The sequence below is a fragment of the Natrix helvetica genome (genome assembly GCF_964273705.1).
Source record: "Natrix helvetica genome assembly, chromosome: 2".
NCBI classification, from domain to species: domain Eukaryota; kingdom Metazoa; phylum Chordata; class Lepidosauria; order Squamata; family Natricidae; genus Natrix; species Natrix helvetica.
In genome coordinates, this window is record NC_138552.1 from 76,406,585 (window position 1) to 76,421,135 (window position 14,551).

General features: G+C 45.1%; 1 protein-coding gene across 1 annotated transcript in view; it reads left to right on the top strand.

Moving 5' to 3' along the window:
- The first annotated feature begins 10,213 nt into the window (after positions 1 to 10,213).
- CD274 (CD274 molecule) overlaps positions 10,214 to 14,551 on the top strand; it is a 28,951-nt gene continuing 24,613 nt past the window's right edge. Inside the window, exon 1 of the mRNA XM_081945075.1 lies at positions 10,214 to 10,419. The gene's annotated coding sequence lies outside the window, so the exon portion shown is untranslated. The remainder of the gene's footprint in view (positions 10,420 to 14,551) is intronic.

A 14,551-nucleotide genomic window follows, 5' to 3' on the forward strand; every position in this document is an offset into this window, starting at 1 on the left:
TGGATCAGAGATGGTATTCAGCAGGTTCTGACCAGTTCTGGAGAACCGGCAGCGGAAACTTCGAGTAGTTTGAAGAACCGGTAAATACCACCTCTGACTGGCACTGTCCCCATCTATTCTTTGCCTTCTGAGTCCCAGCTGATCAGGAAGAAATGGAAATTTTGCAGTAACCTTCCCCTGGAATGGGGAGGGAATGGAGATTTTACAGTATCCTTTCCAGTGGTGGGTTCCTACCAGTTCAGACCAATTCGGATGAACCGGTAGTGGGCTAGTGGCCTGGGTCGCTGGAACTGGCAGCAACCCAGGCCTGCCACACCCCCAAACCAGTTCCCGGGTCACTCACCCAGTCCCTCACCTCCCAGGCGGCTTGCCTGCCTAAGCTGCCTTGCCTGCCTAAGCTGCCACATGGTGCCTGCCCTGCACCCTAACTGAGCTGCCTCCTCCTGCCTACAGGTAAGTCTTGGTAGCCCCTGCCCAAGCTTGCTGCACCCCCCCCCACTGTCCCCACCGGGCTTGCAACCTTACCTTCCTCCACCCCTTCCAGGAGTCCCCACAAGCCCCATTATGGCTCTCAGGGGGCTTCAGGAAGGCTTGCTAGGCCCAAAATAGAGCATGTGTGGCGTCCCCAAGCCCATTTTTGCTTCCAAGGGTCTTCAGGGAGGCCTGCTAGGCCCAAAATAGGGTGCAGGGGACGACTAGCAAACCTCCCTGCAGCCCCCTAGGAGCAAAAATTGGCTGCAGGGCAGGGGGCTTCAAGGGAAAAAGAAATAAAGAAATCCTCATTGTTTGGGGATCCTCAAGTGCATGGAGCAGAGGTCTTCAAACTTGGCAACTTTAAAACTTATGGACTTCAACTCCCAGAAGCCCACAAGTCTTAAAAGTTGCCAAGTTTGAAGACCTCTGGCATGGAAAGAGCTTATTGAGAGCTTATTCAAAGTGCTGCTAGCTATTTCTTGCTCATGCTAAGCTAATCAATAGTGGAGGTCTAAGAATGCCAGATGATCAATTGGCATGTTCTCAGTTTCAAAATGTCTGACTTTTCTTTCTCCTACCAAAGACCTTCTGGGGTTCTTCACAGGAAGGGAGAAAGGAAGGGAGGGAGGGACGGAGGAAGGAGGGAGGGACGGAGGAAGAAAGAAAGGGAGGGAGGGAAGCAAGAAAGAGGGAAGGGAAGGGAAACTAAATGAGATATGGATGGAAAGAGGGAAGGAGGGAGAGAGAGAAAAAGGAGAGAAAGCAAGGACCACAAACTTGGCACTAGAAGCAGCTTCAGAGGATGCTTTGAAACAGCACAGCTACAGAAGGAGACCTTATAGCAGCGATGGCGAACCTTTTTTGGCTCACGTACCACAAGTGGGGGGAGCGCAGGGGGGTCGTGTGCGGGTGTGCCATTCCCATAATGCAATGCGTGACATACCCCCAGTGCGCATGCGCGCACTACAGGCACTCCCCCCATTTTTACATGCTTTTTTCGCCCTCCCCAGGCTCCAGAAGCTTTATAGGAGCCTGGAGAGGGTGAAAAGAGCCTCCCCCGCCCCCCCTGGAGGCTTCAAGGACCGTCCGGAGGCTTCCCTGACGCCTTTGGAGCGCTCAAAACGATCCTCCGAGCAAACCGGAAGTCACTTCCGGTTTGCTCGGAGGGTCGTTTTAAGCATTCTGAAGGCTTCGGGGAAGCCTCCGGATGGTCCCTGAAGCATTCGGAGCGCCCAAAACGACCCTCCGAGCAAACTGGAAGTCACTCGCGTGCCCTGACAAATGGCTCTGCATGCCAGCTGTGGCATGCGTGCCATAGGTTCGCCATCACTGCCTTATAGCATTTTGGTTATTTTGGTGTCTCTAACACAATTCTTGAACCCCACCACTGGATCACGATAACTATAGCATTATTTTGATAAGCTTCTGAAAATGCCTTGGTGTGTTTCTTTTTTTTTTTTACTGTTGCATATTTTATTTTCAGTGGCGCTTTTATTCAATGTTGTCTTATTTTACTTTTTTGTAAATTCCCTTGAATAGATTATGCTTTATAGTAAAAGAGGGTAATTAATAAGTGGCACACAAGGGTCAGATAGGCTGAACTTCACTTTGTCACGTTGTATATTAAGTAACCTTTTGACTCCTGAGTTAAGTACTAATTTGCAGTTATTTTGGGAGAAGTGTAATATTGCACTGTCATGATTTTGCTTTCTCCTTTTGGGTTAGTATTGCAAAGAAGTTATTTATTATGCAAGGGATAATTTTCCTCAAAAATGGGACTTTTACTTCTTGAGAAATAAGAGTACAACTTCTTACTAAGAATTGTAATTTCTTAGGAATACATGAAAATCATAAGATCAGTTGAAAAAGAGGCACGTCTAAGGCTGCCACTCTGTGCATCCATTTGTATGACCTTTCCCCCCCAATTAAAGTACTTATCTCCAGGCAAGGTTTTTTTTTAAACTTGATTCACAAAATGAGGTGTGGTAACCTGATTACTGTGTAGGTTCATATTGCCAATTTTTACACGTGCTCCTTCCCTACAGAATATCTCCCACAGGTTTCTGATCTCAAAATGCTGAAAACATCATAAGGATTCATCCACAAGTTCTTGGTTCAACATCGCCATTTATTGGTTTGCTGCTAAAAGTCAATGGAGCTTTGGGAACCAGAACCGGCATTAGGAATCAGGCTTAATGGACAGCTGTCAAGCATGCACTTCTACCAGGGTCACTGTTCAGAAGTCCAAGGTTTTCGGTTCTGAACTGTCTTTTTCATTATGTTACAAGAATAATTGGGGGTTTCCAATTATTGATGCCAGAATTGATGCAAATCAAAGATGAATCCAGACATACTGTGAAAAAGGAGATTCATTTTATTGCCAAGAACAAAGAGGAACTGGGGTCCAGAAACTTGGTTCTACCGGGGGTGGGGGGAGGCTGGTCCAGTGGTGGGATTCAAATTTTTTTACTATTGGTTCTGTGGACGTGGCATGGCTCTGAGGGTGAGGCATGGCTTTGTGGAGGTGGCTTGGTGGCCGTGTCACGTAGTGCCGGTTATCACGTAGTTTGTTAGATAGAGATAAGAGTTTTGCCCCAAACAAACTGAATCTCTTTTTGTATGCAATGTGAACGCCGGAACGTGACAGAAAAGTCAGTTCTGGTTATCCCTCCTTGGCTCTGAGGGTGAGGCATGGCTTTGTGGAGGTGGCTTGGTGGGCGTGGCAGGGGAAGGGTACTGCAAAATCTCCATTTCCTCCAGAGCAGCTGGGACTTGGGAGGCAGAGAATAGATGCGGGGAGTCAGAAGTGGTATTTACCGGTTCTCTGAACTACTCAAAATTTCCACTTCCAGTTCTCCAGAACTAGTAAGAACCTGCTGAGTACCACTTCTGGGCTGGTCCTTGGTGTGAGCTCAGGGATGTGGTTTGTGAACATGCTGGTTTTAACGTGGGTCCTTCCTGTGCAGATGTGCAGTTCAGGATGCTTCTGATTTGAGCTTTGATACTGAGGTGCATGTGAAATCCAGAAAGGAAGATCAACTATATAGATTCCAACTCAGGTGTCTCCCTTTATTCTGGGGGGAGGGGATTCCATTCTTTTTTTAAAATATCTTTTTATTGTTTTTGCATTTAAAATAGTGCAGTGCAGCGAAGGCGTTGTGGCCATACAATCACAGTATATGCGCATAATCTCATCCATTCGCTGTCAGTCTACTTAGTACATTTTCTATCCTTCTATACAATCACATTATTTACAGTTTGTTCCAGTCTTGTCACCTTGTCTTATACCAATAATCAAATCTGTTCATAATATTTAGACTCCCCTTTATTTTTTAATTCCTGGGGTAAATCTATCTGCTTCCGCATAGACCAAGATTTTTCTAATTATGTCTAACTCTGATGGGATACTTTCTTTTTTTCCAATACTGCACGTAGGTTATTCGCACCGCTGTCAATACATGGATAACTAAATAAAGCACATCCTTCTTTATACCCCTCTGGTATTACAGCTAGGAGGAAAATTTCTGGTTTGAACAGAATTTGAGGGGGATTCTGTTCTTTGATGGAGTCAGCGAGATACTGAACTAAGCATTAGGATTGCATGTTTATTCTGAGGCTGATTGGAAGGTCAGGGAGCTGTTAAAGTAAGGGGGCAGATCAGAGACCTTTTAATCAATTTTTCCCAAAATTTCTGATTGGCCATATAGTATAAACTCAGAATGGGTGCTCTCTTGGATACCTTTAGCCTAGTTTCTATTGCTGATCATAAGTCTATGGTACGGCATCTGTGTTAAAGATCTTGGACACATCTGCTTTAGTAACTGCTGTATTGGAACATTGGGTGACAGACAACATAGAGGAGGTTTAAAATGGTTTTTCACATGACCGAAGGCTTTTCCCCCAGTGTCTCTTGCCCAAACTGCTAGGCATTTCATTCTTACAGAATTGATGGCAACCATGTGATTTGAATGTGGTTAACAATTTCTGATTCAACCAGTAAATTCCTGCAAATGACTAGCAGCGTTTCTTGCTTCAGAAAACTGGAATGTGACGGGGTTTACTTCGTTTCTAATAATTCAGATATAGGTATGTTAGGAAATCAATGTGCATTTTTTTAATCGCACCGTTTGTAAATTGTTACTGTATCAGGCAGGAACTGCCAACCTTTTGATTTCCTGTTGAGATAAAGTTGTTGAAAACCTTTTCCTGTTGAGATAAACTAAAATGTTTGTGTACTGCCCTGAAATGACTGAATATGAACGGTATGGGAAACATTTGTCCTTTACAACCAAAGGCCTCATGTATGGAAAAATAGGGGAATTCCTTCTAGAGGCCTGATTAACTATTGATTTGTGCTATAGTAGTGTGGAGCCTATGGTGGATGAAGATAAGATGAATAAAGCTTCATAGGCCAATGTCTCTCCTGTAGAAGAGAAACATCAAATACATAAAATTCCTATGGTGTAACAGTTATGTCTTCCATGAATATAAAGGGGGCAATCCTTTGTACAGTTACCTGAGGAGTGGGTTGCATTGAATAGAACAGAGTTTATACACACAAGCACAGACGTATGTGAATGGAGTTCATACACTCACAATCTCTTTCACTCATCTCTTCTCTCATCTATATCTCTCTCATCTAGCTGCATTGTACTCAAGCAAGCAAATGGGTATGTATGTGTTGAAAAAACGAACTCATACATTTTATTTCTTTGTTTATTTTTCACATTTTTGAACCACCCACCTCCCTTAAAGAGAAGCTCTGGGTGGTATACAATGAAAAATCAGAATATAAATCAGTACATAAAATTAAAATGTTAAAGTTAAACATTAAAAATATTTAAATCATTCAGAATCAGATGTTCCTTTGCTTCACTGAGACCTTTGAATAGGCACTCTCTCATAACTTTGTCTCCTGAGAAAGTGGACTATTTGGATCTATTTGGAAGAAACGTCCATTTTCTTATTTGGACTTAATGCCAAGTAAACACACTGAGGATTCATTTTTAATGCAGGAAACCCTAATTTCTGCAGCCAGATCTGGAATATTGAGAAGCTCTTTTTGGATACTTGCACAAAATGGTGGCATAGTGGGAATCTGGAACCTCAAGAGACCAATTTAGGGGAACACCAACTCTGGCAATTGCTCTCTCTGGCATACCTGTATCCTCCTGGCATTTATACCCAAGCCTCTAAAGGGTGCAGTTTGCCTTTAAGGACTTGCGAAAGAACAAGGTGGAACAACAACTCCTTTGACTGGTCCACAATAGAAAACGTCCTCACTTATTGAATTACAATATGGTATGCTGGCTTGACAACCGTGGATAGAAAGACATTACAGAGGGTGATGAGCAGGGCACAAAACATCATGGGCTGTCCCCTGACATCACTAGATGAAATTGCTATGACTCGCTGCCTTAGAAAAGTGAGGAAAATCCTCAGGGACGACTTACACCCTGGTCAGCACTTCTTTACTCTCCAGTCATCGGGTAGGAGACATAGAAGCATAGCCAGTCGTACCAACAGGCTGAAGAACAACTTCTATCCGTGGGCTGTCAGACTCCAGAATGCAACATAACATCATGATAGACTTGCCGGGCCGGTGCAACATGTTCATCTTGGTGGAATATAAATTATAATGTAATATGACAGACATATATGTATAGAGAATTGCATGTTGTTAGTATGATTTACTGGGTTAGGGATTCTCATTCTTTCACTGAGTTGTTGATATGTATTTATGTTGGGTGGAGGGTGCACAAAGGGAGGCTCAGCCAATCTCATTGTACACATGTTGTGCCTTGACAATAAAGGTTGAATTGAATTGTGACATTACGACACATTTTGACGGAATCTTGGCTTGTTACAGATGCTCTTGCGGGAAATGCACTTATTCTTAATGACACACTTTGCAGCAGACTATCTCCCCATAGTTATAATTCCTTTACGGTATCCGCTTATATTTCATACCAGTTAGTATTACTTGTAACTCCCCAAGTTATAATGTCTAATTCAGTTGCTAGATTGTTATCCATTTTCTACTTGCAGAGGAAGCCAAGTGGATTTTGTGACACCTAAGTTTTAAATATGTTGAGACCCCAATCAAACATTCATTCATTCACCAGCCGCTCCATACCAGCTCCATCAACCTCCTGGCCCCAGAGCCAGCTTTTTACTAGTTTCTTGAAAGCTAGCAGGGTTGGGATCATCTGCATCTCCATACAGAGGTTGTTCCCTAGGGCTGGCTTCCAAAATCTTAGTAGGTGATTTTGTCTTTGAACTGGGTCAGGGTTAGATCGGGTGAATGGATGAGACAGGACTCAGGCTTCAGTGACAGCTCTTTATTAGACAACTATTTACAAATCTAGCACTGGCCTGCCTGACAGCTAGCCCTTTTATAGGGAACTGTCAGACGGTTCAGCCAATTGGCTTTGAGTATTCTCCAGATGGAATGGAGGACCTTGGTGGAGCCTATTGCTCCAGACTCGATATATAACAGTCATCAGATAGTGATCCATAGATGCAGTTGGTACAGAGAAGAATGGATCCAATGGAACAATGACCTCTTAACAGTGCTTGGTTGTATCCACTTCTAGTTTTCCAGCACTACTTCTAGGGGCATTCTCAGTTGAAGAAGGCAGGGGCTGACTCTTGGCCTTAATCCTAACGTACTTCTCATATGTTTTCCTTAATGGCTTTTATTTCCTCAAAAGCACCTGGCATGTCTAGTGAGATGAGGAAATTAAGGGAATTTTTAAAGGTCCTGTCCAATGAGAACAAAGTACAGTTCATAGAAATTGTTTAGAGGAAGCTGGGACAATTTTTCTCTGTAATATCCAGAGCAGCAGATCACTGACTTCGTGAGAAAAAAATTCATTGTAGATAAATTCTGTCCGTATCAGATTTTACATTTTGGCTGAAAACCAACAGTCAAATAGAGTGAATCAAATGGCTATTAAAAAGATCAGAATAAAGCTGCATAAATGAAATGTTATAACATTTAAAAGCTAATGCATATTTCTAGTTTACTCCCTGTAGTGCAGAGATGCGTGTCAACCTCGATTTGGGGGCCACATCAGGGTTGTGTTTGATCTTGCAGGGACCCTGCCTTGGGTGGGCATGGCCAGCTCGCTGTTCTGCAGCCCACACATGGCGTTCTCTATTATATTTTGCATAGACTACAGGTAGTCCTTGATTTACAATCACAATTGAGCCTAAATCAGCAATGATGAACCTTTTTTGGCTCACGTGCCATAAGTGGGGGAGTGCAGGGGGGGGGCGTATGCAGGCGTGCCAAACCCATAATGCAATGTGCGACCCCTCAATGCGCATGCGTGCACTACAGGTGCTCCCCCCCATTTTTTGCATGCTCTTTTCGCCCTCCCCAGGCTCCAGAGGCTTTATAGGAGCCTGGGGAGGGCGAAAAGAGCCTCCCCTGCCCCTCAGAGGCTTCAGGGACCTTCAGGAGGCTTCCCTGAAGCCTCCGGAGCAGTCAAAACGACCCTCCAAGCAAACCGGAAGTCACTTCCAGTTTGCTCAGAGGGTCGTTTTAAGCTCTCCGAAGGCTTCAGGGACCTTCAGGAGGCTTCCCTGAAGCCTCCGGAGCGCTCAAAACAACCCTTTGAGCAAACCGGAAGTCGGTTCCCGAACTTCCGTTTGCCCATAGGGCCGTTTTTTTTGTGCTTCGGAGGCTTCAGGAAAGCTCATGAAGCCTCCGAAGAATGGCTGGGCAGGCTCTTTTCACCCTCCCCAGGCTCCTATAAAGCCTCTAGAACCTGGGGAGGGCGAAAAATGGCTTTAAAAAAGGGTGAACTCAGCTGGCCAGCACATGTATGCGAGCTGGCCAGCTGACAGGGCAGCACCTCGCATGCCCTGACAAATGTCTCTGCATGCCACAGATTCGCTATCCCGGGCCTAAATCATCCCAAAGGTGCTTTTTCAGGAAGCAATTGGACTTTCTTGTTTTTTCTTGGAAGACTAATAATAATTGAGTCTAAAATTTTGGTTGCTAAGCAAGACAGTTGTTAAGTTGGTTTTACCCTACTTCTTTGCCACAATTGCTAAGTGAATCACTACAGTTGTTACATTAGTAACACTGAAATGAATTGTTAAGCTAATCTGGTTTCTCCATTGATTTTGCTTGTCAAAAAGTTGCAAATTGATCCTGGGATGGTGGAACCGTCATGCGTACATGCCAGTTGCCAAGTGTCAGAATTTTGATCTTGGAGATGCTTCAATGGTCATGTGAAAAGTGGTCATAAGTAACTTTTTTCAGTTATAACTTCAAACATTCACTAAAGGAATGGTTGTAAACTGAGGACTACCTGTACTGGCACATAAAGGTTAATCTAGTATTCCCCATTAGATTTTCTCCAGATATGTTGAGATTGTAATTCCCACTATTCCAAGCCAGCCCAGTTACAGGTAGTCCTCGATTTATGTTGCTAATTGAAACATTTGTTAAGTGAGTCTTTTTGCGAACTTTCTTGCCATAGTTGTTGAGTGAATCATTGCAGTTGTAAACTTGTTAAATTGAGTCTTGGTTTCCCCTTGACTTTGCTTGTCACAAGGCCACAAAAGCTGATCACCTGACATGACGACAGTCATAAATATGAGTCAATTGCCCAGCATCCGAATTTTGATCATGTGATCACGGGGATGCTGTAAGTGTGGAAACGGTCATAAATCACTCTTTTCAAGGCCATTGTAACTTTGAGCAGCCACTAAATGAATTGTTGTAAGACGAGGACTGCCTGTGTTCAAGACTAACCATCTTGGGAGAAGAGATGTCGAGAATGAGAAACATCTGCTGCTCCTAGCAGGCATGGCATGGCCTCCTCCTTCTCCTCCTCCTCCTACTCCCAGAGACCATCGAGACCAGCTATCCTGTGAAGAAAGGCAACAGGAGAAATGAGGAGGAGGCTTCATCTCGGTCTCACTGGTAGTTGATTTCAACCATAGCTGGCCATCATAGAAACCCTGAGTCAATAATGCCTTTTTTGGGTGGTTTGACTTAGTCCTAAAGGATCACTATCACTAAGTTTGGATTCAGTATGTGTAATAGAATAGAATATAGAATAACAGAGTTGGAAGGGACCTTAGAGGTCTTCTAGTCCAACCCCATGCCTAGGCAGGAAACCCTACACCACTTCAGACAAATGGTTATCCAACATCTTCTTAAAAACTTCCAGCGTTGGAACATTCACAACTTCTGGAGGCAAGTTGTTCTACTGCTTAATTGTTCTAACTGTCAGGAAATAATAGTTATTCCTCAATTTTGATAGGCCTACAACTGAGGCATCTCTAGTATCTTTCTTCCTTTACCTGAAATTATTTCTTTATAACAGTGGGTCTCAACCTTCCTAATGCAGCGACCCTTTAATACAGTTCCTCATGTTGTGGTGACCCCCAACCATAAAATTATGTTTTCCGTATTTTTTTAAAAAATATATGTTTTCCGATGGTCTTAGGCGACCCCTGTGAAAGGGTCGTTCGACCCCCAAAGGGATCCCGACTCACAGGTTGAGAACCACTGCCTTATAAGGTGCTGTATCTTCAGATGAAAGCATGTTTGGGTAGCTATATAAATATTTTAAATAAAGTTAATGTCATCATGCTTCTTCCTTCCCGAGAAGCAATTACTCACTGTCCTTTAGAATGCTGGGAATTTTTTCCCCTCCATCCTACAAATTACTCCACATATTGTACAAGTCCTTACTACAGCATTTCCCTTCTCCCTTCCAATTCTCCCAAGGGCTTTCCTTGTCTCTTTTCTACCCTTTCTTCCCATACATTTCCGGCTTTTTTTCAATCGTGTTTTCTTGGGAAGGGAACTTGAATAGCTGAATCACCTCCTCTCTCCACTCGCTGTGACTGTTTAGGACTACCATATTTTTCGGACTATAAGATGCACCAGTGTATAAGACGTGCCAAGATTTCAAAAAGGTAAGTAAGAAAAAAATGTGTTTGTCCTCCCCGGCCCCCAGGAGCACTCTGCAGGCTTCAGCAGGGCTGGGGGAAGGCAAAAAAATTTCCCTTCCCCCAGCCCTGCTGAAGCCTGCAGAGTGCTTCCGGGGGCGGGGAGTCAAAAGACCCTGATTTTTGCAAAAAACAGGTGGTCCTTTTTTATCAACCACAATTGGGACTGGCAATTCAGTCACTAAACAAAAAGTAATTGTGATTGAATTTATAGTTTTACTTCAGCTTTCTTTTGCTTTCACAGACCTGCAAAGTTGTAAATGAGGGGACTGGCCACAAAGTTACTTTTTCATCATTGTCATAATTGTGAATAGTTGGAAAATGAGGTAGTCACTAAATGAGGACTATCTGCACCATTTTAAAGTAGACTACCCCATTGCCAACTTAATTCCTCTACGAGGAGGACTGAGGAAGCGGGAGCAGGGTCCACCACAGGGGCTGGCAAAGGGCAGCGACTGAGGGCATCCTCATGCCCCAAATTCTTTCCTGGCCTATAGACAAGTTGATAATTGTATGCTGCCAGGAAAACTGTCCATCTGAACATTCTAGGTGACAAAATCTGAGGGGTTTGGTGGTCCCCCGCCAAGAGACCCAAGAGGGGTTTGTGGTCAGTGACCAGTTGGAAGAAATGACCATATACGTAGTCGTGAAAATGCTTGACCCCTGCTACAGCAGCTAGAGCTTCTTTGTCTAGCTGGCTGTAGTTTCTTTCCGCAGCTGAGAGTTTGCGGGAATAATAGGCAATTGGGGCTTCTGAGCCATTAGGAAGGACGTGGCTCAGAACAGCCCCAATGCCATAGGGCGATGCATCACACGCCAAAACCAAAGGGAGGCGGTCACTGTATTGGACCAGCAGTGACTGGGATGTGAGAACGTCCTTAACCATCCGAAAAGCATGAGCTTCCTTGGGACCCCAATGCCAGGGCGTCTTAGAGCCCAGGAGCCTGTGCAGAGGCTCTGCCAACGAAGCCTTATGGGGCAAAAATATGGCATAAAAATTAAGTAGCCATAGAAAAGCCTGAAGCTCCATCTTAGATGAGGCCGTGGGCACTTTTTTGATGGCTTCTATCTTTGATGAGGTAGGGTGGATGCCTTTGGCGTCCATGAGGTACCCTAAAAATTCCACACTGGGGACCCCAATCCTGCATTTTCCTTGCTTAAGTTTTAGCCCAGCCTGGTGAAAACAGCTCAGGACTGCCCTTAACTTCTCAATGAGTTCGGCTTGATCCCTGGCAGATACAAGCACATCATCAAAATAGGATACTACCCCTGGCAGCCCCTGGAGCCATCGCTCCATCAGGCTCTGAAAAATGCCTGGGGCTACGCTAACCCCAAACTGCAACCTCTTGCACTTAAAGGCTCCCTAGTGGGTCACGATGGTCTGGGCCATGGCAGTGGCCTCGTCCACCGGGAGCTGTTGGTAGGCTTGTGCCAAGTCTAACTTGGCAAATACATTTCTCCACCCCAGGGAGTAGAGCAGGTGCTGCACCATTGGTACAGGGTAAGGGTTGGCTTGCAACCCCTTATTGATGGTGCATTTAAAATCTCAGCAGATTCTAATACTCCCATCCTGTTTGATGGGATCACTATGGGCGTCTCCCAGGGAGAGTGGTCCACTGCTTCTAATATCCCTTGTGCGATTAACTTGTCCAATTCAAGGTCTACTTTGGGCCCTAGGGCAAATGGCACTCTCCTAGGCTTAAGGTGGATTGGTACCACCTGAGGGTCCAAATTAAACGAAATGGGTGTCCCCGTATATTTACCGAGCTGGTCGTCAAAAATGTCTGCGAACTCGCTGACCAGCGTGCGAAACAGTCTGGAATCACGGAGTGGATGCTGGAAATGTTGAGCCCCAACATGGAGAACCAGTCCAGCCCTAGGAGGCTGGGCAGCTGGCTGTTGACGATAATGAGGGGAAGAGGCCCCTGGAAATTGTGGCGGGCGACCTGGAATGTGCCACAACCCACAATAGGAATCTGTTGCCCTTGATAGTCTCTGAGGCGAATCGGGCACTGCTTAAGGGTAGCCTTAGTAAGCCTGGGCACTATCCACTTGATAGTGGCCCAAGAGATGAGGGATTTGGAAGAGCCAGTGTCCACTTCCATTTTACAGGGCTCTCCCTCAATTTGGATAGTCAAATAGATCTTGTGGGCTGGCTTTGATAGAAATGCATGGCTGACGGCCCATTCAGAGTGCTGCTGGTCACCTGCGATGGTGAAACAGTCCTCGCGGTGCCTAGGAGCCTGTCTTGTGGACTGCCATGGCAAGGCGTGTTCAGGAGGCCAATCAGCAACTGCCATGGCCGCCCTGCACACCTTGGCCAAATGTCCCTTCCTGTCACACCGCTGGCAGATGGCGGCTTTGAACTTGCAAACTGACCTTGCATGGTTCCCGCCAAAACTGAGGCAACCCGACTGAGGCAAAAAGTCTTTCTGAGTTTGTTTTTTTCAGGTTGTCAGGTTGAGGCGGCTGATTTCTTCCTCGACGTCTGAGAAATCGTCTGCATCCACTTCATTGTGGTGGACAGCGTGGCCCCTGCTGGCATGGATGGCCAGTGGCTGAAATTTTTGAATCTCCACAGTAGACTTATCAGACATTTCATATGCAAACGTCGCTGAAGTCTGAGGTCTCTAATACCACAGACCAGCTGTTCCAGCAGGGCATCGTCCAGCACAGGGAAGTTACAATGTAGAGCCGCTTTCCTGAGGGAAGCCATGTAGTCCGTCACGGATTCCCCTTCTCTCTAGATCCTCTTTCTAAACGCATAGTGTCTCGCCATATGTGAGGGAGTTGAAGAATAATGGTTTTTTAACTTCTCCAAAAGCGTCTCCCAGGGCATTGAGTGCACTGACTGAGGGGCTGCTAAAGCCCTGGTTGTGCTGAATATCTCGTGGCCGCAGGCGCTGAGGAAATAGCCTCTTTTACGGCCACTAGACAAACTGGTGAAGTCATTTGCCTCCAGGAAGCACTCAAACCGTTCGAGGTAAGCATCCCATGTTTCAGTGGCTGGGCTGAATGCCGTGAATGCTGGTAGGGTAGCCATCCTGAGAAGGACAGGCGGAAAGAATCAGCTTGGAGCGACATCTCGTCGCCTGGTGACTTGAGGCAGCTCTAACAGTGACTTTGTTTTTTGTCCTTTACCTCAGACCTGATCCCACCTTCATCACCAGTGTTCTGTAGGGAGAACGAGGCAGACAGGGACTGAGGCAAGGCAGGTTGAAGCTAACACAACCTTTATTAACAGTGACCAAACAGCTCAAATGTAAGGCAAACAGCGAACAAATGACAGCTGACAGCTCTTTTATGCTGGAGCTGTCAGACACTTAGCCAATCAGGTAGCTAGAATCTCCCGTCAGCAGGCTGCTCGCATCTTAGCCAATCAGGACCCAGCAATGCAAGTCAATGGCAGGGAACCTCAGTACTTAACCCCCACTGTCTCTTTTTATCTTCTGATTAATTAGAGTGGAGCCTTTCTAAGCTTCTTTCGCCACCTGTTACTCACTTGTGGCCTCCTTCCCCTTTTATCTCATCATTCCCTATGCAGCATCTCTCTCTCCCATGCTTTTCATTATATCTCTGTTTTGATTCCTTGCCACATCTGTCCTAATTTTGCGTGAACAGAGCAGGGTGAGCAAAGCGATTGGTTAATTCTTCAAGCTATGCCGCCCTCCCTTTTTGCAGGCTACCAGCCAGTGAGAAAGACACCTGCCAATCAAGATAGGTTCGTCTTTAGATTCCTTCTATGTCCTTCTCCTTCTCTGTCCTTCACACCCCATTCTAATTCAAAAAAAGTTAAAAAGAAAAAAAAAACTATTGGAAACAAACACACTACTACTTTGCAATTCTCTATTATTTTCTCATTTTTTTAAAAATAGAGGCAACAAGTGCCAGTTTCCAGATTCCTCTGTGTTTTTGTGTGTGAGGCAATAGAACGGATTTGTCCTTCCATCTATTCTACTATAACCCCATTTCTCAATTTTAGGATTTGGCACATTTCTTACAGGCATTGTCCAATGATTGTGTGTGTGTGTGTGTGTGTGTGTAGTGTAGTGTAAACATTTGACTGGACAGCTTCAAGTGCCCAACAGGCACCAGGTAG